Genomic DNA, 13,363 nt, shown 5'->3' on the forward strand with positions numbered 1-13,363 from the left:
AACCATACCTTATTTATTTGTGAATATTTATTTCACCATCATAAGATGCCATAAAAATACTTATTTTTTTCGATATCTGATAGGTCAAAGGGTGAGGCTCCTCCATGTGAAGAAGGCTGCAGAAAAGTGCATTGAAATTCCATCAGAAGGTCAAGTGACAAATGTAAACCGTGTTATTGGCTCTTTTAGGGCACTACATCTTAAAAGTAGAGGTGTTGTTTGTGTGAAAGGAATTTAATGGGTTTGTTAGCAAATGGTAACAGTGAACCATAGAGGGCTAAGTGTTAAGACAAGGATGAAGCTAAAAGTTACACAGAATTAAGGACGGGAGTTTAACACCTGTAGGATAGAGCTCTGATCTCTAGAGGGTTTGCATGTCTAAACAGGTGCAAACGGGAAAAGCAGATCTTTAAAGAAGGTGCAAAGTTATTTCAATATGGAATTCAGCAGACAGTGTGCAAACCTTTCTCTTATGTTTGTAACTTCATCAATATGTAGATCATATTCTAAAGAGCAAACTGGTTCACTAATTAATGGGTGGATGATATGCAAATGTGAACATTTACCAAATGCAAAGAGATTTTTAGATCTGAAAGGCTGCTGCAGCAATTTTTTGTGTGTCTTTTTCAGTATTTCTGAAAGTCAGGTACAAACTGAAACACCAAAATATAAGTAATTGTTGGAATAAAGGAGGCACTGTTAAAAAGGCTTGGGAGATATTCTATGAGCATGTAAACATATTATGACCCTAAAAATAACAAATTAGAAGAAAATTATTGATAAAGGAAAATAGTCAGCACAAATTAATTCAACAGGACAGCAAATAATTTTTATACAATTAAACCAAGAAGAAAAAAAAATCTATATTTTTATTATTTTTAAATAATTCTTAACATTATTACCTTCATCCCCATGGCTTTGAACTTCATCTATATTAACAGATTAATATATTTGCTTATTTTAGTGAGTGAAACTGAACCAGTTTGCAAGGGTTTTTTAGGGGTATCAGGGTCAAAGGGGCTGAATACAGCTGCATAGAGTTCATGTTTTAGAGCTTCATTTGTTCACATTCTGAAAACCATATGTTTTTATTTTGCCACTTTAAAAAGAAGCAGAGTGTGATGTTGCTCAGCTGTTTGTGGTTAAAACAAGACAAAATGTTGAACAGTTCAAAGGGCATGATACTTCTAAGTACTGTTTGTCTCTCTGTGATAGCTTTCTAATGACCTGGCATCTATCAGGGGGTTACCCCACTCATCCAGGACCAACACCAGCACCTTCTGACCCCGAGGTTCAGAAAACAAACTGGAATCCTAGTATTTGAGACCACTTTCATTGCAATGATTGACTAATCCTGTTTGATATTCTCTCTGGCTGTGTGCTCAGTAGGTATCAGGAAGAGAAAATAAACTCAAACTATGTTGCAGTCGGTGAGTAATAACTGCTGAAAAATGAGTGTGATATTGGCAAGAGCACAAAGGAATTCATGCTAAAAGCATTTGAAATTTTTCTCCCACACTGTTTACATTTGATCACTGCTGCACTTTATTGAATGGAAATTCATTTACTGTCTGGAAGGATGTACTAAAAAAAAATTGTTTTGTATACAAAATGACAATAAAAGTTGTCTAGGTCTAATTCTAAGTGAAACATTTGTTTGGCTGCTAAAGGCCCTTCACCCTAAAAGATGGACAAACTGAAGGTTCAAGGTTTTCACCTGACAGGGACCATAACTTTCAAATGACCACTGCTCTCCCAAACAGGAAAATGGCTGTTTTTCAAACTGTGACACTGAAGCTTAGAGGAAGTGTGGAATGATTATACAGCACTGAAGGGAGGGGTGGGAGGACCCAGTGTGAAATGTGCAGGTTTGTGTGGGAGTGTTTGATGTGTGTTACGGTGTCTGTAAGGGGAACTCTGTCTGCAGGCTTTTACTCTGAGGACTAAACAGATGGATTCTAACTGTTGTGCTTCACATTCAGTCTTTCAGCTTCTCATCCAAACCAGCAGATCTTCATGACTGAATGCAGCAAATGAAGCAGAAAGAGCTTAACTCGTGGTGCTTCTTCACTATAAAAAACTACATTTGCCTGAACCTGCGTTTAATTTTACAGCAACTTTATTTCAATGATTTATTGACACAAATATGAGTCACAAGTACCTTTAAATAACTTCTTGGAATAATAATTTCCTATATGAAAATGATAAGTTATATAATAAGTTATAAATGGAATTTGTCAATGGAAAGTCATTATTTTGAAATAATACTTATCAAGATCAATGGGATTATTGCTGTGATGAATTTGGGATTTAAATTATGAGTTTAGGTCTTCCTTTTCCGGTTTAGATATTAACAGGAAAGAACTACCTAAAATGATTGTGAAACAAGAACTTAGAATTGAATTGAATAGAAATAAACCTTTATTGTCCCACAGTGCTGAAATTGAGGTGACAAAGCAAGTAGGAAATGAAAGCATACAGACCCAGACAAGATTAAAAAAGTATGAAAAAGAGTAGAAGATAAAAAATGCTGCACAGAGCAGACATGAGAAAATGATCTCCAGTTATAAAAAAAATGGCGTAATCAGAAAAACATTTAAGGAAAAAAAAAAAGCTGCTCATTTATTAATGCAATAAAAAACACAATGATAGAAAATACTTATGGAGCAAGTAAAACATGGTCCGTATAAATGCACTGGTTTACAGTACAAAACACTTACTGAGTGGATAAAACATAAGCTGTCCAGCAAACAGCATGGTTGTAAACATGTATTGGTCCAGTTAGGAGAGGGGAAGGTTATAAAGTCTGACAGCAGAGGAGCTCCTTTGAAGCTCTCCGGTTCTGGAAAAGCTTCAAGCATGTAGTGGGAGACATTTTCCAACAGTGATTTTACTTTCTAACTCCTTCTTTCTCCCACCACCTGCACTGTTGTTTTAGCTCAGAAAAAACAGCTCCGAAACAAGGCTGAACGACCAAGAATGCTATACGTTTCAGTTGTGTATGTGTAGAAATGGAAGATAAAGCTTTTCATAGAATATAAAGAAATGCTAGAAGCCTCTGTGGGAGTAATGGATGATTAACTGAAACTAACTAAAAGCTGGATCCCTTGAATCAAATAAAAATATTTCATTCTCAGGTTCTTATTATTAATTCAGCATCATCCTCCTGTTTGATGAACTAAAGTGGGAGCAGCTCAAATAAGCAAGGGGAAAGCATCTCTGGGTCCACAGACAACAGGTATTTAGCCTGGAAATCACTTCACCGTGATGACATTCATACTACTCACAATGATGCCCCCAATGACAGAAAGTGTAAATTTACTACTTCAAAGTTTGTTTCTAAACTTGCTCTATGTAAATTGCTTCCAAGCTGTGTCTGAGCAGGTTGAATATTCAGCTTCGATTATGCCAGAAGCTTGTTGATTATATAATATGGAATAGAAAAATACCCAGTTGTTTTAAAGCAGCAAAGCTAGTTTTGGTCATTTTAAATTTTTAAATATTTTGTTTTATGTTCATTTATGCCTGTGAAAACAGAAAGAATGGCTCAATGTTTCCATGAAATTTAAAATATTAAACTCATGCCTTAGAGGAGTGAATGCAAAGCTTTGACTTATAGTTCTTGAAGATCTTTTCTTGTCAATTTGTGTTAAAATTGTCCCAAATATGGAAGGTTGTGTGACTTCAATGAAAAAGGATCAAGGTATCGAAATGCGGAAGTGCAACAGCTCCAAGACAGGCTGCCCTTTGGTGCTTTCATCCTGTTGAACCCATAAAGACTGTCTTTTTTTCTTTCTACTCTTGTACACAAAAGAACGTAAGAGGAGTACTACATCATTTTCTCTTACCAGTGTTTTATTTTGTCTTCTTCACTGATTTTATCTCCCTCTATTCAGCTAAGCAATCACCTGAGACCATCTGCTATCTGCAGCTTTCCTCCTCTAAAGCTTCCTGTCTGTGATCCTGATGTCAGTCACTAGAAAAGCTCCATAACTTAGCTGGACCCAATGGCTCTGCTCCTGTAAAAAAAAAAAAAACAGTCGGTCTAAAGGCTGCATGACCAAATATCTCATTCAGTTTCTAAATGAGTCCTGCAGAGTCGGGACTATGGCAGACACTCAGATGACTCATATGACAACAAATGATCAGACTGGATGTTTGAGAATACGCTTTTCCACAGCTGTAACAGCAGAGACGTTTGTAAGCAGGAAACGGAGACATAACAGAGTTACCCACACATGAGGAGGTGTAGCTTTAGAAACCCCCATTGATGGGTTGCCTGTCTGTGTCTGCACAGACTTTAAGCGGATAAAGGGATAGTTTAGAGTTCCTGCATCTTGGTGTTTAGGAGTTTTATAGCATGGATGAGACCCTCATACACAGAGAAACATAAGACACATTATAGTAAGTGTAGGCCTAGTGGTTTAGAGCAGTGCGCTTCTGCTCTTAGAAGGTTGCAAGTATCTGGTTTTTATCCCACAGCCTCCACTCTGGGTCCCTGAGCAAGACCTTTAACCCCACACTGCTCCCTAGGCACCGCACAATGGCAGCCCACTGCTCCCCAAGGGGATGGTTTAAATGCAGATGCATTTCTGGAAGCTAAGATCAAGTTCAGTTATTCAATTATTATCACACACACATACAAAAAAAATCACTTTTACAACCTGCTACAGTTATTATTAGTTACCTTTGATGTGACTAAAGCTATTTTTATTAACAAACTATAGCATTGCACTCATGCATGAAACATGTTTTACTATAGCAATAGTTATTAAAATGGTTCTTCCCTCCAAATGTTGCCTTTGAAAGTGCTGCCCAGTAAACCCTGAGCTCTGATTAGCAAAACACCAGAATCCTCCTTTAATGTGCTTGCCAGGAACTTTGGCCGTGGATGCCAGCTGTGTGGGAAGAGCAGCCACCTTGACACAAGCGACGGACCGAAGATAGGGAGGGTTCACGGATCTGTGAACAAGCTCCTTTTTTTTAACTCTGAGAACTAGCAGACGGAGAGGCTCAGCTCACGGCTGTTCTCATGCCGTGCCATGACATCACCACCTCTGAATCACTAAACATTGGTAGCATTTAAAGTAAACTGGTTTGATGGGTCAGAATAAAACATCAACAGCAGTTTCACAGTAAGACCTTCCTCTTTTTTGTTTTATTTTAATCTCCTCACTTTGAGACCGTTTTATGGTCTGAAGCACGTTAACCATCCAATGCTTGTCCGGCACTCCATCTTTTAGAGCTTCCATGTGTATGTAGGTGTAAACAGGTCATACATCTCTGAGTAACACTAGGTGGTCATTGGCTGACTGTTTGTGGAGCAGAAATAATCCAGTTTACTTGGTTACTTGAGCCGGGCTTGCTGTTTAAGGATAATGAAACAGTCGGAGACTGTTTTTGGAGTAATTTTACCAGGGCCAGAGCATTAATAATGTCTCCCACTGTTGTTATTACTAAGTCTCAGTTTTAATCTGGCCAAAGTTTAGGAGCTAGCTCCTGTTCTTGTCTGAAAATGCTAAGTGTTAATATAAGCCGGGGGAAACGTCACGGTCATGGTTCTCTGCTGACCTTCAGTGGCCTCCATGATAGCTCAAGAAAATAAGCTAACGTGGAAAAACTGAGTCTTTGATGAAAGACTAGCACAGTTTTGTTTTTGTAGGAAATGTCTGTTAAAAAGTGAAACTATGAATCTAAACATTGGAATCGATGGCTTCCAAAACCTTTTTTGGAGGAATTTGTATATAGCAAGTGAGTTATGCTAGTAGGGTTACCAACCGTCCCTTGAAAAACAGAATTTTTCCATAATTAGAAATAGTAGTACCTGTCCTGTATTTAGTGGAAAAGGAACGCACTTTGTCCTGCATTACTGTGAGAGTAAAAAAAAAAAGAAAGCTAATGGAAAATGAAGAACAAGGGCACGTTAGATACAAAACTTAAGGTAAACCTATTCCCGTGCCCTGTCCTGTGTTGTGACCAATGAGCTGACAACATATATGTAACGTTCCAGAATACCCTCATCCCATTGATCGAGCCAAGTGTTGCTCATAGAGAACAGAGCGAGAGACAACAGAGCAGTATGGGGGACGAACAGAGTAATTTAAATGCTGACGCTGCTTTTGCAGGTGGTGCACCGCATAGCGAAAAGGATGCAGAAATATAGATTGTTTTTAAACTTTTACGGAATGACTATGACCTGGATGACTGAGAATCTTTATCAGCAAATATAAGGAGGAATGGGAAAAAAAAATACCTGGGTGGAGAAAGTCTGGGATAATGAACGTAACGCACTGTAAATATGCATCTAATTCAATGCAGATTTGAGTCAAATAATAAAAAAAAAAACACAAAGGGGGGGGCTAAAAAAAATCACCAGGCCAGGAGAGGTAAAGGTAATCAGGGTCAGCTGGCACACACATGAGGTGTCCCTTTTTCTTCCAGGGAGTTGGCACCCCTATATTCTAGCAGCTGCATGGAGCATGGCTAATTAAAAAAGCATATTTCTATAATCTGAAACAATTCAGGAACTTTCCCAGCTGTTTTCTGTTTAATTGGTTTGTGTAGCACTTCATTACCAAGAGAAATTTTTATTTTGATACTTTTTTCAGGTTGATAAGCAGTGTTTCAATCACTGTAATAAATCAGTCTCTTGAATCTGACTGATGCACAAGAGCGTGGGTTGATTTCTGGAGCCATTAGATCAAATAAATATCCTGTTATGGATATGTTAGTGATGATCCCACAAGATCTTGGCATTCAATGAACCCCCATATTTGCCTCAAAACCAGTAGTTTAAGCCATTTATGTTAAATCAACAGTCTAATGTTACTTTTTGTCTTTGGCTTAAGAAAGGACTTAATGTTATACTTGGAAAAAAGTGATCTATCACTCACATCTTTTGAAGTAGATGATCTTACACTTACTGACTCTGCATCCCACTTTTATTGGGAAAAACATTATCGGCTGTTTAGGAGTGCTTGTATTTCCTGTCTGGACATTCAGCTTGATCTTTCCTAAACACCCTCTTTCCGTGGAGCTGCTAAATCAACACCAGCTTACTTTTTTTGCAGACTGCAGCTCAACATTTGTCATGAAAATGTCGGATGGAAACCCAGGCTTTTTTCCAGGTCTGTGATGATTCTCTATTCCTGAGCAACTTGTCGAATATTTGTCTATAGCTATATGAAGCTTTGAAGGCCTGTCTGCCATTAAAAACTAATGACGAGTGAGTAACTGTAAGTTTGTTGAAGAACATTATGTATGTTTTCCTCCTTTCCTAAGCTAATATCTTTCTTCTAAGCCTTTAGGATGAATGAATGCAAAGGATACCACCTCAACAGATGGTATTGTTGCATGCTAAGATCTTTTATAAAGCATGAGTATGATATGGGAATCAAATAAAGTGTTTTCAGATCAGAAACAGGATCCAAACCAAAGGACACCTAATGTTTTGAACAACCTTAGATAGAGTCCATTTTCGTCATGCTACAATGGTGGGAGGTGCCAATGAATGAATCCTGAAATCCATCAGGGACATAGCAAGCCTTACTTTATTGCATTAAAACTTTTCAGACAATAGATGTGCGTCTGCTTTAATACACCCAGTACTCTTGGTTGCAGGTTAAGGATGAAATTCAGTCCCTTTTCTCAGGAATAAATGTCATAATTGCATGATACCAGCTCCTCAGGACGGGAGTTTTAGACCCCTAAACATCCTCCACCCCTGTGATTACTAGCTCAGAGTTAACTCTCCCTTGCAGGCCTGCAGTGCTTCATTTGTGCTCATTTTCACATCACAAAACATAGGAATTATGCAATCTAGAAAACAAAAGGCAGAATTGCAATTTGGTTCAGACTGACAAACCTAAACACATGAAAGAAAGCACCTGGGTGCTCCTAACTCCCCTACTATCACAAAAAAATCACATGCTGATTTAGCGCAAATTAAAGGTCCAAGAGAACACGGTTGTTGAGTACTAACAAAGCAAGCTGTTTGTCTTTGACTTATTCTCCTTAAAGCTGCAGGATTTCAAGATTCAAAGCATTTAGTTCAGAAACTGATTTGATCAAGGCTTCAAAGGAGATCTAGGACTGAGACATTGTAGTCGCATAATTAATGGCTACGGCTTGAAACAGCTTAGCGAGAGGGCCTTAAAGGCTATTCGGATCCCTCAGACAGTCATTATGAAAGTATAAACATTAGTTATTCACACATGTTTGGCTATTTTACAGCTATAGCTGGGTAATAAATAGATGTATAATATATCTGATTGTTTCTTGTGTCTCTAACAGAAGACTTTTCTCTAAATCTGCAGGTTTAGATGAATGGGAGGCTGATCTTTTAGTTATCAGGCTCAATTTAGTTCATTTATTTAGTGCCGATTCACAACACATATCAATTCATCCAGATCATACAGTCAGATTGGTTTAAAGTTTTCTATCTATGGAAAACCAGTTCATTGCATCGACTCACTGACTCAAAGGCAATCCCTCAGCCTGGGTGTATTGACAGTGGAGAGGAAAACTCCCTTTTAACTGGAAGAAACCTCCAGCAGAACCAGGCTTAGTGTGAGCGGCCATCCTCTGAGGCCGACTGGGGTTCAAGGAGACAGAAGCAGAGATACGGAAAGAAGCAGAGATACAAAAGGCAACTGTCAATCAGCTCCACAGGCAGCCCCGTTCAGGAAACAGCCAGACAGACGAGCTCCAATCCAGCCCCCACGTCAGAAAATGAAAGAGAGTACATCACGCCAAACCCCAACATCTATAAAAAGGTGTTATTGGCAGCAGCACAGCTGATATTTCTCTCCTGGATGATGTCACAGCCAAACAGTAACAGACCAGATGAAGCTACTATGAGAAGAGAGAGCTTAATGTTAGAACTAAAAAATACCGCAGAGCGGAAGAATAGAGATAGAATGAAGCAGAGTGATCAAAAAGGGGTCCCTATGTCCTCCAGAAGTCTAAGCATATAGCAGCATAACTATAGAGATTGCTCGGGATAACCTGAGCCACTCTAACTATAAGCTTTATCAAAAAGGAAGGTTTTAAAAGCAGACAGGGTGTCTGCTTCATGGACTAAAACTATTAGCTCGTTCCACAGGAAAGGAAACTGATAACTAAAAGATTTTCCTCCCTACTTTTAGAAATTCTAAGAACCACTAGTAAACCTGCAGTTTGAGAGCGAAGTGGTCTGTTAGGAACATAAGGAACAATCAGATCTCTGATATCAGATGGAGTTTGGCCATTTAAGGCTTTATATGTGAGAAGGAGGATTTTAAATTCTATTCTGGATTTAACAGGAAGCCAATGAAGAGAAGCCAGGATAGGAGAGATATGATCTCTCTTTTTAATTTTCATCAGAACTCTGGCTGCAGCATTTTGGATCAGCTGAAGGCTTTTAACTACAGTTTGTGGATTTCCTGATAGTGAAGAATTACATTAGTCCAGCCTTGAAGTAACAAATGCATGGACTAGTTTCTCAGCATCACCCCTGGACAGGAGATTTCTAATTTCTGCAGATGAAAGAAGGAAATTATAGAAACATCTTTGATATGGGATTTAAATGACAGGTTCTGATAAAAAAGATTTTTTGTCAAATATTTTTTACTTTATTGTCTGAGATTAGTTTAATCCGAAATGAAATGACTGCCTAATCAGCTTCTTTTTCAAAGACTCTGGTCCAAAAACTTTACATTCTGTTTTGTCTGCATTCAGAAGCAGAAAGTTAAGAGTAAACCAGGTTTTTATGTCTTCAAGACATATCCCTAATCTATGTAATGCATTAGCTTTATCTGGATTTATAGACAGACTGAGTATCATCTGCATAAGTGGAACTGAATCCTATGCTGTCTAATTATTCTACCGATTGGGAGCATATATACAGTAAAGAGAATTGGTCCTAGCACTGATCCCTGTGGTACTCCACAGGTAAACCTGGAGCATGAGGAAGATTTATCATTAACATGAACAAACTGAAATCTTTCAGATAAATAATATTTAAACCAGACTAGTGCTGCTCCTTTAATTCCCACACAATATTAAAAGCTCCTCTCCTGTGGAACCAGCTAACAGTTTTATACTGATAGGAAGACACCATGTTGACTTTTAAAGCAAGGCTTAAAACTTTCCTTTTTGATAAAGCTTATAGTTAGGGTGGCTCAGGTTTTCCCGAGCTATCTCTATAGTTATGCTGCTATAGGCTTAGACTGCTGGAGGACATAGAGACCCCATTTCATCTTTCTGCTTCATTCTATCCCTATTCTCCAATTCCACAGCATTTAATAGGCCAAAACCCAAACTTATGTTCTCTCTGCTTTCCTTCATTACAGTAGCTTCATCTGGCCTGTTCCTGTTTGGCTGTGAGACCATCCTGAAGAAAAATATCAGCTGGGATGCTGCTATCAACACCTTTGGTTATTGACAATAGACTGAGATCATCTGCTCAACCATGTTTTTTTCTAGAAAGACTAGCACCAGTATGGAGCTAGTTTGAAATATCTTTTCTAACATAGAACGTATTCATGGATCAGTGCTTCTATGTTACTTTTTTATGTTTTCTTCTTCCTCATTGAAACTCCACTTGGCCTCAGTAGAAGGCTGCTCACAGTGAGGCTGGTTCTGCTGGAGGTTTTTCCCTGTTAAAGGTGATTCTACTGTCATTGCATGCATGTTTGGTGTGAGGGGTTGTTAAAGAGTAAAATACACAATATAAGCAAATATCTACCGTTTTCACATGCTCATCCAGGAGGAGTGAAACCTGCAAGATCAATGACTCGATAAGATCTTCTGGTTTTCCTTAGACAGAACATTTTTACGAATCTGACTGTATGATCTGGTTGAATTGTCTTTCTAGAGTGCCTCCAGATGATATGTTTGTGTATTGTTGCTATATACAATAAATGTAATGGAGTAAACTGAATTGCATAAAAAATCCAAAAGGTTTATGTTTGAATCATTGCTGTGTTGTTCTTAAATACTACCTCTTTCTTTGGGTTTTCCCTCCATCGTCTAGCTGCTGCTTTCAACACACCCTCAGAGCTGGGCGTTGAGGACTGCGGACAAACATATGAATACCAGGCTTTGTAAGCTGCCGTTTGTGGACTGGGAACACATCTAACTCGTACTGCTTAGGTGGTGGCATGTAGAGAAAAAAAGGCCTGGCTAACTGCTACTATAAAAAAAGATCAGATTTTTAATGGGGAAATTCAGTCTACTTTCTCAGGAGTCTATTGAGCTACTTCACATCAAAGCTTAGGGAGAGGCTGGGAAAGTTCTAGCTTTAATAAAAAATAGGTTGTTACAGTTGGAGGCACATGCACTAGTAGCAATTTACTTTCACTGCTGTAACTCTTGGGCTGTCTCTTGCAGGGAATTTTAGCAGGAAGGAAAATAGAGGAGGAGGTGTGGGGTGCAGAAAGGGGAATTACTGCCAGGTCTGCAAGAGTCAGTTACCAGCTCTCCTCCTGCTCACCAGTCTGCATATTCAGGTGGCAGCAGCTGGATCTGTTTCAGCTAAACAGGCCTCCAGGGCCAGCTTTAAGAGAGAGTTGACCTCATCTAATCGATCCACAGGGACAAAGGGCACCCTTTGAGAGAACAAAAATTCCAGGTAGCTGGAGTCCAAAATGAAGCTGGTGTAAAGTTCTGTTTGCTTTGGATGGAGGGTCACTGTTTCTCTCCTGCTGCTGGAGATGACTGCTAGTACAGGCCAATTCAAGGGAAGATGGTGTCCTCTATGTTTATGTAAATCCAAAAACAACCCATTTAAAATTTTTTCTTTTGTTTTTTCTTTAAGAAAATACATTTTTATACAGTTTTCTTTTTTCTATGTATCTCTCACTAAAGCTCCTGCTGCTGCCTGACTCTGAATAAGGGAATGAGTTAAGTGGTCAGGAAGAGACACGTGCTGTTAAGCACTATTTGACCTCAAAGACCTTAAACTTTGAAGACTGGACATTCCCTTTTAAGGAGTGTGTGGGATCATTTTCTCTTTGAACGTTATCGCTTCAGATAGAGACCACAGCTATGTCACCCTGATGACAAGGGATAATTGAAGCAGGATTTGAGACTTTTTTGAACAAGAAAAAGTAACAGACACAAAGGTGAAACAAATCCCAGGTGGGCTGGCATCATCAGGGCAATAAGTAGCAGCAATATTTCAGTATATCATGACGAATTATGTGGAGATTTAGAAAAGATAACTTGGTTAGCTCTAAAAAAGGGTTTGGTATTTTTATGTTGACCATCAAAACATCTAATATTTTTATTGTTATCCCGAGATTTTCTATATCCTCATTCATTTTTACAGAGTCCTGAATCAGTCCATCCTTTGTGTTTGACCTTTGACCTTTGTGTCTGACATGTTTCCAAGCCGAAGGAACATAACGGGGTCTGGGTTTACCCCAGGCTGCCCCATCAGGTGGTCGGACCCCCCTTAAATGATTTCTTTCAGCAGCAGCCCCTGTCATGACCATAGCTTCATACCTTATCTCTGAAAACTGATCCTCGCCAATAGGTCCTGGAAGCTCATTTTAACCCTTTATATCCAGAATTTCATTCTTTCTTTCACAATGCCACTCTATTTACCATAAATAGTGGCCAGAGCGCTGACAGACTGACTGGTAAAATCAAATCTCTGCTTTCAGGGTCAGGCAGTTCTGTTGGGATTTCTTGTAATTCAGTTTTCATATTGCATTTTTTAAACCAGGAGCCGTGTTGCCAACCATTAAAGGTAGCCAGATACTGAACTTTAGGCGGACAGACTGAACGAAACAGCTAAAGTAGGATAAAAAGTAGGATAAACAATAACAAAGCCATATCTACCTGAACTGCTGTCTTTTTGCTCCTCGTGGCTCCAAAATAAGATAAGGCTGTCCTTTTGTTTTTGACCTGCTTCAGAACAGCGTCCATGACTGTCCAGTTAAATATATCGGCATAGTGTCATGATCTTGGTGCTGATTACTGGCTTCTTTGTTCATCCATTCACCTGCCTAGCTCTGCACTCTTTCTCATTACCACTCATCTATGTCAACTGTTCCAGTCTCTATTTAACCTACCTGCTTCCAGTCATAGGTGCAAGATAATTCAAACATTTTGTGAGAGTTCTCTGGTGTACCTTATTTTTTTTCTGATTGCTGAATACTGGCCCATTCTGTTTTTGGACCTCTGAGCCTGCCTGTTCCTGTTCTGATCTGTTTCCCCGACCTGTCTTTGGGCTACTGCTGGATTCTGCCTGTTTACCAAACCTGATTCTGCTTCCTGAGACCAACCTGGATTTTCCTTCAGTATCTCTTCAGATCTCGGATCTTTTTGCCCATAATCCTGTGAACCTCTTCGTCACCAACATCAGCTCTGGCTTCAC

The sequence above is a fragment of the Cyprinodon tularosa genome, unplaced genomic scaffold, assembly GCF_016077235.1.
Source record: "Cyprinodon tularosa strain WSP-4 unplaced genomic scaffold, ASM1607723v1 ctg64, whole genome shotgun sequence".
Taxonomy (NCBI): Eukaryota; Metazoa; Chordata; class Actinopteri; order Cyprinodontiformes; family Cyprinodontidae; genus Cyprinodon; species Cyprinodon tularosa.